Here is a 17,500-nt window from a genome sequence, read left to right as displayed (position 1 = left end):
TTATTATGTAATTATAGATAAAACCCAAAGGTCTCCAACTATAGTCCAACAATAGATCTTATATTGGTGCTTTTTATGTACTTAATAAACGATCTATAACTAAAGATACTCCAGCTGATTTTATGCTATTGGTTTGTGTAATTAAAAACAAATGATATCCAACTAAATGTTCTCCATGTTTCAGTGTATTTAAAAAGTAATGATATTTAACTGGATCTTATGTTGTATGTAATGAAAAAGGAATGATATCCAACTAGAGTTTATTCTCAATGCGATACTCGTTCATTTCTCAGCGTGAAGGCACATGTGCCATTCATCATCAGTTATTCTGCTTCATTTGGAAACATTTTAGTTTAGCAGTCGAGCAACGACAAGAAAAAGACTCTCATCAGATTTAAAAACTCATATATAAACTCATATTCCTCAGATTTCTCTCCGCAGCCTTAATTTGGTCAACAGATGGACCGTGTGCTACAGTACAGTGGATAATGTCATTCTGTGTTGTTTCACACCTGAGTAAAAGCGTCTAATGAATATATATATATATATATATATAAAACACTTTGATTTATGTGACGAGAGAAAAACAATTATGGAAAGCATAATTGAATTATTAACTTATATTTATTTATTTATTAAAGTAGTAACTTGTTTATGGCATATCTATCTATCCGTCTATCTGCCTGCCTGCCTGCCAATCCATCCATCCATCCATCCATCCATCTATCTATCTATAGTCAGTGACAGTTCAATATGACCACTACACCTCCATGTGTGATGCCACCGTGGGATTACTAAAATGTTTAGCTTTAACAGCAGTTTGCTGCAATGCCCCCAAGGGTCAGAAAGGGACGGGTTGCGAACATCAGAAATAAGCTTTTTCATGTCTGTTTTCATTTACATTTTATTTGTTGATTATATGGGCTTAGTAATAGATGCATTTATTTTGACCTATTAATGAATGTGAATTCAACAGCATGTAACAATTATTGACTTTTATTTTCGAAGGGCCCATGTTGTGTGAGTTTACCATATAGCCTAGCCTACTAAGATTGAAACTAGCATTTTAGAAATAAATACCCTTTTTTTGTTTGTTTGTTTGTTTGTTTGTTTTAAGTCTTAATTAGTGTACATAAATAATAAATTAATAATTGAATAGGCCTAAATAATTCTTTATTTATTGACAATAGGCCTATTGCTCCTGTTTATCATATATAGCCTAGAATGACCATTCTGTGCATTGGTTATACATGAATATTATATGTATTATATTTTATTCACAACAACAACAACAATAATAAAACTGATATTAATAATAAAAATAATAATAATAACAACAACAACAACAACAATAATAACAGTTATAAACATAACATTCATAAAAGTGTATTTTATTTTATTTATATTCAAAAGAACAGTTTTTTTTAAATATTCATATTCATATTTATTATTCAATATTCTTATTTTTTTTTACCATTTATGTAAAAAAAGCACATAAAAACTCAAAACAATTTAAGTAATTTTCCATTTGCCCTTCCAGCCGCAACCCAACACTAAGAATAATAATAAGAAGAATAAGAATAAATAATAATAATAATAATAATAATAATAATAATAATAATAATAATAATAATAAATAACAAATAATAATAATAATAATAATAAAATAAATAAATTAATAATAATAATAATAATAATAATAATAATAATAATAATAATAATAAATAACAAATAGTAATAATAATAAATAATAAAAATAAATAAATTAATTAATTAATTAATAATAATAATAATAATAATAATAATAATAATAATAATAATAATAATAATAATAATAAATAATAATAAAAATAAATAAATAAATAAATAAATAAATAATAATAATAAAAATAGTAAACAATAAATAATAATAATAATAATAATAATAATTATTATTATTATTATTATTATTATTATTATTATTTCCTCCAATTGGGTCATATGAGCTTTCGGTTGTTTTAAACATCTACATGAACAGTACAAACAAACCAGCCAACATTTGTATGTTTTCGCCGCTGTATATTGACTAAAATGTCTGTATGTATTTGTATGTGTGTGTGTGTGTGTGTAGGTGTGTGTGAAAGTTGTGTCTCAGAAGTGAGCGAGTCTGCGGGTGATTTATGGCCTCAGTAAATCTCATCACATCCGAGTTGTTTTAGGTGCCTGGGCAGGGTTGAGTGGCATTTGAAAACATCAAACTATTAAAATGTGGCAGGTATTGTTTATGCGCCTGTGCCTGCTCCAGAAAGATTGAGAGAGAGTTTGAGAAAGACAGAAAAGATGCCAAGAGAAGGGCATTTTCTTTCCTTTTTTTGGCGGGGTAGAGTCTTATCGATTTGAATAAGCCAACCTGTGAGCTAATGGGGTGCGTCATTTTGTTTTCCCAGTCTGTGCCGACAATCCATCAGCTGTCCGTCAGTGGAGAAGCAGAGCCTCGCGCCATTGTTTGCCTGATTTATAGAGAGCCTCACAGAGGGGGCAGTTTGTCATTCACAGGCTCCGGACGATCACAATCTGAGCTCGAGAAGTAGGACAGACTGGAAGAATGCTGAGCGACAAATGGGAATCAAGAAAGACGTATTAAAGGCCAAAATAATCAAGCATTGGGTGCATCGGGGAGAATGAAGCTCAAAAAATGTCAGGTTCCTCCATCATAGTCAGCCCTTAGGAATAGACTGCTTCCATTACAGTCGGTCTGCCTGTTTGTCCAACGCTATCTCATACCAATTCGTAACAGTTTGACTTTTCCCAGTGACGGTTGGCTTTAGGGGTGGGGTTTGGTGCCACACTTCCTTTAAATAATCATACATTTTCGTACAACTGTACTCGAATTCATACAAATTAGCCACTAAACTGACAAAACGTCAAATGTTTTGTTTCCTCGTGAGATCAGGTTGATCTGTCTTGGATCTGTCTGACACTATCTGTCACCAAATCGTTTTTTTTTTTTAATTCAGTGGCTAATTTGTATGAACTTGTACAATCTTATTCGTAGATTTTAGTACAATTGGCTCATCCGCCAGTGACGATTGGGTTTAGGGGTGGAGTTTAATACCACGCCTCCTTTTAAAAAATCATACATTTTTATACGACTGAACTCTAATTCATACGAATTCATCACTAAACCAGACATCCAAAGTCTCCCGGAAGTTCCAGGAGTCTCCCGCAAATGCATAGAGACTCTCGGATGCCCGCAAACGAAGGTTAATCTCCCGGAAATCGCGTGTCGCAAATACATTGTGCACCCCTCTCCACCGCATCCCTCCCCACTCTTCAGATATGTAGCGCCATCTGCACCCCAGACACTATTCAGATACGTCGTGCACCTCCCCACATGCTCTTCCGATACATCGCGCAACCCCACCTCCCCCATCCTCACACAAATCATCTCTGTCTCCCCTGGAAATGGCTTTTCCCAACTTGGGATGTCTGCTAAACTGACAAAACGTAAAATAGTTACGTTTCCTTGAGATATCAGGCTAGTCTGTCTTTCTGTTTGTCTAATGCTATCGGACGTCAATTTATTTTATTTTTTTTAAATTCAGCACCTAATCCGAATGAATTTGTACATTCGTAACATTTTAATACGGTTTGCTCATCCACCAATGATGGTTGGGTTAAGGGGTGGGGTTTGGTGACTTATTTTAAAAATCGCACATTTTCATAAGGCTGAACTTATTTGAATTAGCCACTAAACTGACAAAAAAACATGTAATAGTTTCAAGAGTTCACACTTAGCTGATGATTCTTTCTGACAAAAGGTAAATTAGCTACGTTTCCTCTTGAGATCAGGCTGGTCTGTCAAAATCATTACACCAATGACTGTTTAGATGATGATGAATATGCAGATGTTGACTGTACTGGACTGAAAACAATTAAACAATCACTAAATCCCCTACAGAATGTTACGTTTTCACACACACGCACACGCACACGCACACACACACACACACACACACACACACACACACACACACACACACACAAATAGCATGTAAACACATCAACCTTGCACAGTGTAATACTCACTACTCTTGTGTACTTTTAAAGGGGCTATTTAATGGAGTAATATTTACAACAGGTACTTTTACTTTACTAAACAAGCGAAATAATCTGTCAATGGGGTATGAAGCATCATCCTGTTTTTCTTTTGTCAAGATTATGATTTTGCTTACCCCATTGGCAGATCATTTAGTTTGTTTTAACAAAAAAACGTACTTAATTTTGACATTATTTCTCACAACAAGATTTTTCACAACATCTGTTGTGCTCGTCTAGAAAATGCTTCTTGATTTAGGAATCTTTAGATATTTGGACTAGAAACAAGACAAAAAAAATCAAAGTAAAAGAAGCATTTTCCATTTTCTTTTTTTTTTTTTGCAGTGAATAATAACAACAACAAAATAAATGCTGCATGCATCATACAGTAGTCAACCCTTGGAAAAAAAAAACTGCTTCCATCAGAGTGGTGCTTCTTCCAACATCTTCTCACTACAAATCCAGGTAGAGCCGAGAGATCCGGTCAGCTGTCACCATCCATCCGTCTCAGAGCTTTCTGAACTGGGTGCATTGAGCAGAGCTGGTGTGATTGTGTGTGACTGGAGCGTCAGCACTGGACAGCAGGACATCCACTCACACTGACAGCTGCTTTCCTCGGGGCATCTGCCTTCTCAACGCCAGCCATGTTCACAGTGTTGGACATCAATCGACTTAAATCCATTTACTTAAGGCTAATGTCAATGCAATTAAATTTGTATGTGGTATAGGTAATACTGCTTGCATAATAATGTTAATAATAATAATAATAATAATAATAATAATAATAATAATAATAATAATAACAATAATAATAATAATAATAATAATAATAATAATAAAATTAACAACAATAATAATAATAATAATAATAATAATAATAATAATAATAATAATAAAATTAACAACAACAACAACAACAACAATAATAATAATAATAATAATAATAATAATAATAATAAAATTAACAACAACAATAATAATAATAATAATAATAATAATAATAATAGTAATAATAATAAAATTAACAATAATAATAATAATAATAATAATAATAAAATTAACAACAACAACAACAACAACAACAACAATAATAATAATAATAATAATAATAATAATAATTATTATTATTATTATTATTAGAAATTAATTATTAAAAGTTGTAGTGATAGTAATAATAAATAAATAAATAAATTAATTAATTAATTCATTAATTCATTAATTCATTAATTAATTAAACCAATAAATTAAAATAAATAAATAATAATAATAATAATAATAAGTTTTATAAAACATTTAAATATATATATATATATATATATTTTATCATTTAAAACCAAAACAAATGTATTATATGCAAATCGCTGTGCTTATGTTGGTGCTGGCTTACTTTTAAACAAACACTACTTTCTTTGTTTCTCTATGTTGTCAAGATACATCCATGACATCCCATTCCATATTCATGAAAAGCAAACAAACACACAAAATAATAATTCTATGCAAATAGCAGAGCTATGCAAATTATATGCAATTTTCAGCTTTAACAAAACAGGCAATTTATTTTAAAAGATTAAAAATAAAAGCACAAGCAGAGATACAGGTAATTGCAAGAAACTGTATGAGTTGTTCTTCTTTACTAACGATTGTGCATGTGTATTTTTGTGTTTGTGTATAAAGTGTTTTCCCTTTCTGAACACGTCAACACTCACTGGCCACTTTATTAGGTACACCTGTCCAACTGTTCGTTAACGCAAATTTCTAATCAGCCAATCATGGCAGCAACTTAATATGTTGTGGCATGTAGACCTGGTCAAGATGATATGCTGCGGTTCAAACCGAGCATCAGAATGGGGAAGAAAGGGGATTTAAGTGAGTTTGAACGTGGCATGGTTGGTGCCAGACGAGCAACAATAACCACTCGCAGATTGAAGAGCATCTCTGAACGTACAACACGTCTGATCTTGAGGCGGATGGTCTACAGCAGCAGAAGACCACATCGGGTGCCACTCCTGTCAGCTAAGAACAGGAAACTGAGGCTACAATTCGCACAGGCTCACCAAAATCGAAAAAAGTGCCTGGTCTGATGAGTCTTGATTTCTGCTGTCACAATCAGATGGTAGGGTCAGAATTTGGTGTCAACAACAAGAAAGCATGAATCCATCCTGCCTTGCATCAACGGGTCAAGCTGGTGGTGGTGTAATGGTGTGGGGGATATTTTCTTGGCACACTTTGGGCCCATTAGTACCAATTGAGAATCGTGTCAACGCCACAGCCTACCTGAGGATTGTTGCTGACCATGTCCTTCCCTTTATGACCACAGTGTACCCATCTTCTAATGGCTACATCCAGCAGGATAACGCACCATGTCATAAAGCACAAATCACCTCAGACTGGTTTCATGAACATGACAATGAGTTCACTGTACTCAAAAGGCCTCCACAGTCACCAGATCTCAATCCAATAGAGCATATTTGGGATTTGGTGGAACGGGAGATTCACATCATGGATGTGCAGCTGACAAATCTGCTATCATGTCAATATGGAGGAAAATCTCTGAGGAATATTTCCAGTGCCTTGTTGAATCTATGCCACAAAGGATTAAGGCAGTTCTGAAGGCAAAAGGGGGTCCAACCAAGTACTAGTAAGGTGTACCTAATAAAGTGGCCAGTGAGTGTATATACATATAAAGTCTTTTCCTTTTTTAAACACATTTATATAACATGGACTTTTTTTAACTTTTCTACCTTACTAATAACGACAGATATTTATTAATTCTGCTTCTGTATCACAAATGAGGTTGATAATATGATCTATAATTAGCATTAGTGTTTGCGTGTGTCTGAATATGTGTGTGTTTGTGTGTTTATAAAGTGTTTTCCCTTTCTGAACACATCTATATGACATTGAACAACTCTGTTATCTGCTTCAATTAGCGAATGAAGTGATTCTCAATCTGACAAGCCCCACCGAGGCAGCCATCCTCTCTAGTTTCTTCCCCGTTTCGATGTGCTGAAGGCTTCGGCAAAGTATATTTAAATCTCCCAACTCGAATGCAAACTCAATGCGAATGCAAATGTTCCCAGGAAGTGCAGTGAGTGATGCGTCCAATTTTTATGCATTTCTCCTCCTGTCAAGCCCCAGGTGAACCGCACACACACACATACACGCACACACACACTGGCTGGCAGCGCAGAAGGGTGTAAGCGTGGGTGTCTGGAAGAGGTGCCAACAGATGCTACAGCCTCACACATTCAAATCATCCATCTTGTTTTTTTTTTTTGCTTATTTATTTATTAATTTTTTTTATTGCCATCTCTCTCACTTCCGCGCGACCCTCCGACACCCTCAGCAGGCATCCTTCTCTGAGCTGGGAGCCTTTCGCAGCATAGTAACGCACCTGTTTGCTCTTGGATTTTTATCCTGTCAGATTTACTGCCGTTTCGGAGGGATCAGGTCCGGGTGAGACGCTCTGCTGCTTTTCCCTGATCAGGACAGCATTAATGCCGGATGCAGAACACGGGGTGCTCTGGATCATGCTTGTATGATGTTTCAGACTACACACTGTGATTCCAAACAAGCCAGGCATTCCAAGGATATTACAATTAAAGGGATAGTTCACTCAAAAGCTGAACATGCTTTATTTTCTCACTTGCACATGCTTAAAACAAAGTTGAGTTTCTTTCTAGTGTTGAACACAAAAGGAGATATTTTGATTAAAGCTGGAATCCTTGACTTCCACATAGCTTTTTTTTTTAGGTAAGTGGTTGCAAACAATTTACATGGGCTGAATTTAAACAAACAAATTAAGTTGAACTTCACTAAATTTAATTTGTTTAAACTCAGCCCATATAAATTGCTTGCAACCACTTACTTAAGAAAAAAGTAATCAAGTAAGTAAATCCAATGAATCAATTTTGTGAGTGCATAGTCTTTGTTTTTCCTAATATCAAGAATCTTGGTGTGACTCTGGAGTCAGATCTGAGTTTCAATAGTCATGTCAAAGCAGTCAGTAAATCAGCGTACTATCATCTCAAAAACATTGCAAGAATTAGATGCTTTGTTTCCAGTGAAGACTTAGAGAAACTTGTTCATGCTTTTATCAGCAGCAGGGTGGATTACTGTAACGGCCTCCTCACTGGCCTCCCCAAAAAGACAGTCAGACAGTTGCAGCTCATCCAGAACGCTGCGGCCAGAATTCTGACCAGAACCAGGAAATCAGAGCACATCACACCTGTCCTCAGGTCTTCACACTGGCTCCCAGTTACATTCAGAATAGATTTTAAAGTATTATTACTGGTCTATAAATCACTAAATGGCCTAGGACCTCAATACATTACAGATGTGCTTACTAAATACAAACCCAACAGATCACTCAGATCTTTAGGATCAAATAAACTAGATATTGCAAGAGTTCAGTCAAAGCAGGGTGAATCGGCTTTCAGCTATTAACAGCGCCCCTCACTGCTGGAATCAGCTTCCAGAAATGATCAGATGTGCTCCAACATTAGGCACATTCAAATCAAGACTGAAAACACATCTGTTTAGCTGTGCCTTTACTGAATGAGCACTGTGCTACGTCCGACAGATCGCACTGTTATGTTTTTCTCTTCTTTTTCATTCTTTTATAACACATTTTATCTGTTTTTATGCTTATTTATTTTATTTTTTTAAGCATTTTTATTATTTGTTTTTATTTCTCTTATACTTGTTTCTTTTATTCCTGTTTGTGTAAAGCACTTTGAATTGCCACTGTGTATGAAATGTGCTATATAAATAAACTTGCCTTGCTTTGCCTAATATGGAAGTCAATAGTTACACGTTTCTGCTTTCTTCAAAATATCTTCTTTTGTGTTCAACAGAAAAAAGCAACTCATAATGGTTTAGAATCACTTTATAAAGAGTAAACTGAGTGAATTAAAAATTTTGGGTGAACTATCCCTTATAATAAAGTGATTCGACCACAGCAGTGGTTCCCAAAGAGGGGGTTGGGACCCCCTGGGGGGTCACTTGGTGATTTCCAAAAATCTAATTAATTTTATTAAACTATTAGAATTACCACAAGAACAATTTGGGTAATAGCTACATAAAAAAACAACAACATGCAAATAAAAAAGCTATGATTTGTAATTTTTAAGCCTTTTGATTTGTTTGCGACTCTTGGGGTGATTACATTATATTAGAGACAAAGCAATAGTGTCAGATGCAGCAGACTGATTTTTGGCACCATGTTAAACTTTCTGACACCTTTAGGGCACTCACGTGCATTAAAATTAAATACAGACCACAGCTGAACATGGAGGATGATCTCCAAATGGTGTTTTCCAAAATTAAACTGAAAATAGACTAGGGCCTATTGTGTGCACCGCTGTGTGCAAGGTTTATATATTTATAACCACCTCAGAGGATATTGGGGGTCGCGAGTCTCTGGCATTGAAATTTTCGGGGCTACATGGACCCTGGACTACATGATCAGATGTATGTTTAGTTTTTAGCTTTCATTGATTACATTGTTTGTTACATTACATTCTGTCATGTTCCATGAAAGTCTCACCAGTTTATGGATTCCAGCACATCTGCAGCAGATGCATTGTGTGTAGTAGCACTAATGTCCACTAGAGGGCTGGTTGAGAGTAAGGCATAGGAAACCTAGTGAGAGATAGAGTTGACTACTAAAACCTCTTTTCTAATTCACCTGGCATGTCTAAATTTAAAGGGGCTGAGGGATACATTCCATTCAAACAAAAAATACATTAAATAAATAAATAAATAAATAAATAAATAAATAAATAAATAAAGTTCAATTTTAGTTTAAGTAACAGATCCCCCAAAATGTAAAATGTCATCATTTACTCAACCTTTACTTCTTCCAAACCAGATTGACTTTCTTTCTTGTGTTAAACACTAAAGAAGATATTTTGAAGAATGTGGGAGACCTTTTTTTTCTTACTGTGGAAGTCAATGGTTACAGTTTTCCGCTTTCCTCAAAATACTGTCATTTGTGTTTGACAGAAGAAAGACACTTCTAAAGGTTTAGAGCTGAATAAGAGTAAATAGTGAGTAAGATGTTCATTTTTGGGTAAAATACGTCTGGATTTATAACACGTGGCTTATTACCTGCCTATTATTACGCTAATGGCTGTTTTGTACTGTAGTTTTTATAAAGTATATATTCTGCATGATCATATTCTACATCACTAGTCTAACCCAATACCTAAACTACAACCATACATATTAATAATCAACAAATTAGGATTTTATCGAGGCAAAATCATAGTTAATGGCATAATAATACTGACAACTGTACCTTAAATAAAGTGTGACAAAACAAACACATTTAATGATAATAATAATAATAATAATAATAATAATAATAATAAGAAGAAGAAGAAGAAGAAGAAGATAAAGAAGAAGAATAACAATAATAATATGCATTATTATTGTTGTTGTTGTTTTATAATAATAATAATAATAATAATAATAATAATAATAATAATAATAATAATAATAATAATAAGAAGAAGAAGAAGAAGAAGAAGAAGAAGAAGAAGAAGAAGAAGAAGATAAAGAAGAAGAATAACAATAATAATATGCATTATTATTGTTGTTGTTGTTTTATAATAATAATAATAATAATAATAATAATAATAATAATAATAATAATATTTATTATTATTATTATTGTTGTTGTGGTTGTTGTTGATCTTATATAATAATAATAATTGTTATTATTATTATTGTTGTTGTTGTTGTTTTACAACAATAATAATAATAATTATTATTATTATTAATAATATTATTATTGTTGCTATTAATACAATTATTTTTCAATATTATTACTATTATTATTGTTGTTGTTGTTGTTGTTGTTGTTGTTGTTATTATTAATATTGTTGTTGTTGTGGTTGTTGTTGTTGCTCTTATATAATAATAATAATAATAATAATAATAATAATAATAATAATAATAATAATAATAATAATAATAATAATAATAATAATACTGCTACTACTAATAATAATTATTACTATTATTGTTGTTTTACAACAATAATAATAATATGTATTATTATTATTATTATTATTATTATTAATATTACTATTGTTGCTATTAATACAAATATTTTTCAATATTATTATTATTATTATTATTATTATTATTATTGTTGTTATTATTATAAATCACTGACTAAATGTGTCTCAGCTATTTCAGCATCGAAAAAAAAAATCTCATGACATCTGATGCTATTTCATTTGAAAGGTGGATTTCGTTTAATTCAGTTTCCTTTTACCCCTCACTGACTTGGTATTTACTCACAGGCAGCAATTTAATTAAGAGGAATCAGCCGAATGCTTCCCAGGCAAATGCGGCGTTCCCTTGAGGCCGGGCTCCAAACCTGTCTGGAATCATTTGTCCAGAAACATGTGTTCAGTGTCAGACTGGCGCATGCCCTGTTAAGCCATTACCCGGGCAGTTTCGCAGCCAATGCCAACACCTCCTGCATCGGGGACGGTAACTGACAATACTGTGTGATAATGGCATTTCCTTTCAGTAGCACAACCCCTCCCCTGCTCGTCCCTTAACGTTTAAATGCTACAAGTGATATCGGGTTGATTGCTTTGGGATGAAAGTGTGTGTGTGTAACTGTTGCGAAACAGACGAGAAGTGCCCGCGACAGGTGAGAATGGCTCCATGGGTTGGTAGGGTCAGGTTGTTTACATGTTCTTCCCGATATTCCCATGAGGCTTTGCGACGAGACCCAGCTGAGTGTTCCATTAGCACAGGGGCGCACCGTGACACGGGAGCGCTGATCAAAATAACACTTATTAATCAGGAGAGATCACACACGTTGTCCTTGAAAAAAGGACTTGCTCTCTTGTTCTCGCTTACTCTTCCTTTCCTTTTCTTCCCTCTCCGTAAGTCTAATCTGGTGCAATTTTTCATCCAGGTAATTCGCCACCTGTCCTCCCTCCGATACTTTCTATCACACAAACACACACATACAGCCACCCTCAGGTGCATGTTCGACTTTCCCTATTGCTTTGCCCTCTTGGCTTCAACTTCTGTACACCATTAGAGGAACCGTAACTTCATCATTACCAGTGTGGGTTGATGGGGCTGCCCTGATTTTGTACAGACTTTGCCTCCGGCTGATCAGGGGCAAAAAGCTATTAAGGGCACTAAGGTTAACTTCGCTGAGATGGAACAAAAGAGTGTACCATTGAAACCCAGTTGCTCAAAGCCAAGAAGAAACCACAGTGAAGCCCATCAATTCAGAGAGAAGTTCCCATCACAGAGAAGCCCATCAATTTTCTTAATGCACATACAGTTCCTGGGCCTATTTGGTTTGGCTAAGCACGTTTCACTTCCCCTCAACCACCTGTCTCTATTCTAGTACGTATAGACACGTTTTTAAGTCTATCTTCAAAAGAAATGGAAGATTTACTCCAAAGAATATCTCTTCAGTTCTTTGACACATTGAACAGATGGGTATAATATTCAGGATGATTCTGAAAGAGCCTGTAATGACTTTAGTGTCAATGCAAACAAAAGGGATTCAATATTGTCTTAAATACACAATATAATATCATTAATAAAGATTATAGCTGGGCAGCACAGTGGCGCAGTGTGTAGCGCTCTTGCCTCACAGCAAGAAGGTTGCTGATTTGAGCCTCAGCTGGGTCAGCTGGCATTTCTGTATGGAGTTTGCATGTTCTCCCCGTGTTCGCATGGGTTTCCTCCGGGTGCTCCGGTTTCCCCCACAAGTCCAAATACATGCGCTGGTAAGCTAAAATTGGAAGTGTATGGGTGTTACCTAGTGATTAGTGGCTAGTGACTAGTGGGTTGCAGCTGGAAGGGCATCTGCTGCGTAAAAATTATGCTGGATGTCGGCGTCAATAGCCTAGTGGTTAGCGCGTTGACACATAGCACCAAGGTGCTCACGGCGACCTTCTCGAGTTCCATTCTCGGCCTGAGGTCCTTTGCTGATCCTTCCCCTATCTGTGCTCCCCACACTTTCCTGTCTGTAAAATCTCCACTGTCCTATCCCAATAAAGGTGAATATCCCTAAAAATAATTATATATATATATATATGCTGGATAAGTTGGCGGTTCATTCCACTGTGGCGACCCCAGATTAATAAAGGGACTAAGCTGAATAGAAAATGAATAAATGAATGAATGAAGATTATAGCTATAAGCAGCTTGTATTGGGTTGCGAGTGGTTTAAAGTCAGTAGGTTTCTTTTCTAAAAGTGTGGTGATTTTCCCATAGTACACAGCTGATCCAAATAATCGAGGTGTTCAAAAAATTCTGGAACACCTTGATTAGTTAGATATGATGTGTTTGATTAGGGTTGGTGCAAAACTGTGCAGGGCTGCGGACCTCCAGGATTTAGGAGATAAGGGCATAGGAAGGAGCCTTCCAAATGGAACGTAGCATTAGTCTTTATGAGCAATAAGTTAGGTGAAGCTGCAGTTCACTTAATGGCCACTGGTCTCACTAATAACAAGACTGTATTTATAGAATATTAGCTAGACTTGATCCAGGAGCGCCAGTGTCCTGAAGATTTGAACTCAAACCCCAATTGGAAACCCAGACCAAGCTCTTTCTAGGTATACTAGAAACTTCCGGGCAGGTGTGTTGAAGCAAGTTAGGACTAAACTTTACAGGACATCGGACCTCTGAGTCTGAGCACTCCTGGGCTAGATATTTGATTACTGTTTCACTGATAACACAACTTCAGTTGTGGGTGTTATAAAGGCAGCAAGACACTTAGCTATTTGGTTTACAACACCCACTTTTCACAATTACATCAATCCCCAGTGCATATAATCCTGCCTACATGTTATCCAAAGAAAATATCATATTATCCTCATGATGTATATTATCGAAACAAAATGAGAGGCAAACAACATTTTACACTTATATTAATATTCTTATGTAGTATTAAGTCATCCAACCTTTATTGGCTTTCTACCTCCGCTCTGTTTTCCTCAGCAATCTGATGATTTATACTTAGGATCTAGGGGGCCAGAGGGATCAGCAGGGAGTGTGCCAGAAGAGCTAGCGATAGCAGCTAATTAGCAGCAGCTGCTGATGGGAGCGTGGTGTGGACGCTGCCAGAGGAGGCTTGACAAAATTGTTATCAAACGCAATTAGAGGAAGACAGGCAGGTTTTTCCTGAGACAAAGAACCCCAGGCTAGCTCTGAAAATAGCCTACGTGTGAATGTGTGCATACACACCTGTGGAGAGCTTATAGTGCATGCACATGGATAAAATATGAGTTTTTCCCCATTTGTGTTGGAAACTTTTTTGGAAACTTAATTTGATAGCTTTCCATACGCATTGATGTGCACTATAATAATCCATGATTGCTAAATTGGGGGAAGTCTCATCTCATCTCATTTCCATCCACTTTTCTGGGGCCGGGTAGGTGGGGGCAGCAGTCCTAGGGGAGAACCCCAGACTTCCCTCTCCCCAGACTTCCCTCTCCAGCTCCTCCGAGGGAATCCCGAGGCATTCCCAGGCCAGCCGAGAGACATAGTCCCTCCAGTGAGTCCCAGGACATGTCTGGAACACCTCCCTAGGTAGGTCCAGGAGGCATGCCCGAGCCACCTCAGCTGACTACTCTCGATGTGGAGGACTACTTCGAGCTCCTCCCGGGTGACAAAGCTCCTCACCTCTCCTCACGTCTGTATGCTATGAACTTGTGATTGAATGTATACTTACATAATTTCTGAGGTTGTGAAACCAATCCTAAACAGCACAAATTAATAGTGATACAAGTCCTGGTTTTGAACAGATAGCCCCATAAACACATACACTCACATGGGGCAGTCATCCCTGCATTAGCAGATGGCTGAGTAGGAAGGAAGGTCTGGTGCTTAGCCAACCATAGTCTTATGACCACCGCCAAACTCTAGAACTTTCCATTCTCTCTCGCCATCTTATCCTGCTTGCAGTTACAAAGAATAGTCAAACTGTAATGGTGGAGGAAAAGCTAAGGTGAGAGGAACTGGAAAGCACAGCAAGGAATAGTGCTCCACAATAGTTTCTCCCCTAAACACTTATACAAAATGTACTGAGCTAGATCACTGCTATGTTGACAACCTTAAAGCTGAGGTAAAAGACCAGGTTTATTCTTCAGAAGGGATTTAAGCTGGTTGTTACACCGGCTGCCTCCACCATTGATCACCAGGTGTGAGTTTTGTTTATTTTTGCATGCATGCCTAGCATCTGTGCACGTCACTGGAGTAAGAACACATACGTCTGCTTTAGCACGGACAACTTGAGTTCATGTCTGTGTGAATGCTTGTGTGTGTTTAAGTGTTCACGGGAGCTTGGGTGTCCCAGGTGAGGCGCCGGCTGCTGTTGCCGCCCTGTGAGACTGGGTGGATGTTGCTGGCTCTGGCAGAGGCAGGAGAGTAGCAGCAGATGTGAATTGTCAAGCCTTGCATTTGGTTCATTAGCTGCTCTTCCACTTGCACCAAACACAGCTGTCACTTGGCCCACAGAGCAGGGGTGTGCGGTTATGTGTCTATGTATGCGTGCTAAAATCTTATATATCAACCCACAAACATTAGTTTGGATCACTGAACACACAACCCCGCGATTGAATTCTTATAAACATACATTGCTGGGAAGACTCAAACCAAGAGATCACTTTACCTACAGATATGCAGTGTTACAGATATGCATAAGCAGCACTGCAACATATAAACCTCTTGTTGAATACAGAGATTTGGTTTCCATTGTCTTTGAGTGTTTGAGAGCAGGAGGAAAAAGAGAGAGACTGCTAAAAACCCTTTTGGGATGGCGCAAATTCACTGGCGTAAGAATGGAAGCCGGCACTCTAGTGTTGTTAATGAAATCCCTCCTGCCTAATTATGTGAAAAAGCACAATATGTTTGGGATGCGCTCAGCGCAGCTCCTGACAGGCACTAAAGAGCCATCGACAGCTAAAGAGCGACAGAGTGAGCATGCAGAGAGGAAGAAAGCAAGTGTAGTAGGGGAAAAACAGTCAGTGGAGGGAGGGAGAATAAGTTATCAGGCCATTTTGCTGAAACAATAAAAAAAATGATACCGCGACATACGTCTTAATGAGACCATTGCTGTAGAATATAGCTATATACTCCAGTTGAGGTCGGGTAAGTCTGAGCCACACAGTCAATACACACAATCAATGAATCGAATTTACTCTCACCTTCTAAATAACACTTTGAACTTTGTAGAGTACATGAGAGTTGGTAAGCAAGGGTTATCTCCCCTACTTTAAACCCAGTGTAACAAAAATATCATTTGACAACTAGTCAAACCTACTATTCTTTCACTTTTTAAAACAAGTTAAACATTTTGCCTCCTCTAATAGGCACAAATCTCTGTGGTTCCTACATAGGGTGGTCTAACCCCTGAAATGAAAGTTATTTAATTACATGTTTAGGAAACATGGTTCAAGTAACTACAAAGATCAGGCAGATTTACCCTGCTAGGTGAGGACCAGAGGCGACACCTGCTGGTACAGGTCCTATGATAACATGTCAAGGTTTGGGTGGGGGGTGTAGTTGGGAGGAATTAGGGGTCTGTATCATGGTTGAAATAGAAGAGCGGGGGCTGGGGGGATGGGGGTAGGTTAGGTGAGGCAACTACATATTAGCGTGATGTAGGTGTCTAAAGTCAAAACGGCGGGGGGGGTAGGGGGGGGTGGATTGTGGTGGTGGATGGGTGTCTTGTACAAAACTCAAGAGCGGGGGGGATTGAAGGGTTTGGTGGGGTGGCTTAGCATCTGAATAGTACTTCTGGGGGCCCCCAAGTCCTAATGTTCCCCTTTAGAACACATTCACATGGAAGATTAATCTGGCATTCATTGAAAAATGATTAGCCCTGCATTTGATAAAGGGGCAATGTTGACTGAAGCACATGGCGACACTAAAACAATAGTGCTTACCTGTGGTGAGGCAGTCTCTAAATCCAGTGAAGACAGAGCAAAGAAATATTATGAGTTGTGTGATGTAGCATTCCAGAAGTGGGTGAAGAAAAAGGTATTGGCACCATTGATTGTTGGCTCTGAGACTGGTGCCAGTTCCTACTCCTGCCAATCGTTGCTCAGTTGCCCTGCGAGAAATCATTGTGCCTCTTTCTGATTACATTTGTTTACCAAGTGTTTATTTTATTTTTTTGAAACTATGTCATTATCACAGAATGGATAAAAAATATTGTCATACCCTCTTCTTAGGGCACTTTCAGTTGTGGCACGTAAGAAGTGGATGAATCGAAAAAAGACATGATGAAGTAGAAAAATGCCAGTGAATATAAGGCGCATAGGAGAAGAAACAGCAATTGTATCACTTCTTTTAATACACACCTTGCTGAGCTGACGTGGGAGTGTGCCGCGCCAGGGCCAGGTCTTGGCTGTGGACTAAAAGAAGG

At 37.0% G+C, this 17,500-nt stretch overlaps 1 protein-coding gene across 6 annotated transcripts in view; it reads left to right on the top strand.

Annotated features, from left to right (window-relative positions):
• kirrel3b (kirre like nephrin family adhesion molecule 3b) overlaps positions 1–17,500 on the top strand; it is a 347,355-nt gene that overhangs the window by 99,297 nt on the left and 230,558 nt on the right. The window lies entirely within an intron of this gene.

Source organism: Danio aesculapii, chromosome 18 (genome assembly GCF_903798145.1).
Source record: "Danio aesculapii chromosome 18, fDanAes4.1, whole genome shotgun sequence".
NCBI classification, from domain to species: domain Eukaryota; kingdom Metazoa; phylum Chordata; class Actinopteri; order Cypriniformes; family Danionidae; genus Danio; species Danio aesculapii.
Note: the sequence above shows the minus strand (reverse complement) of the source record. Positions and strands in the feature narration are given on the sequence as shown.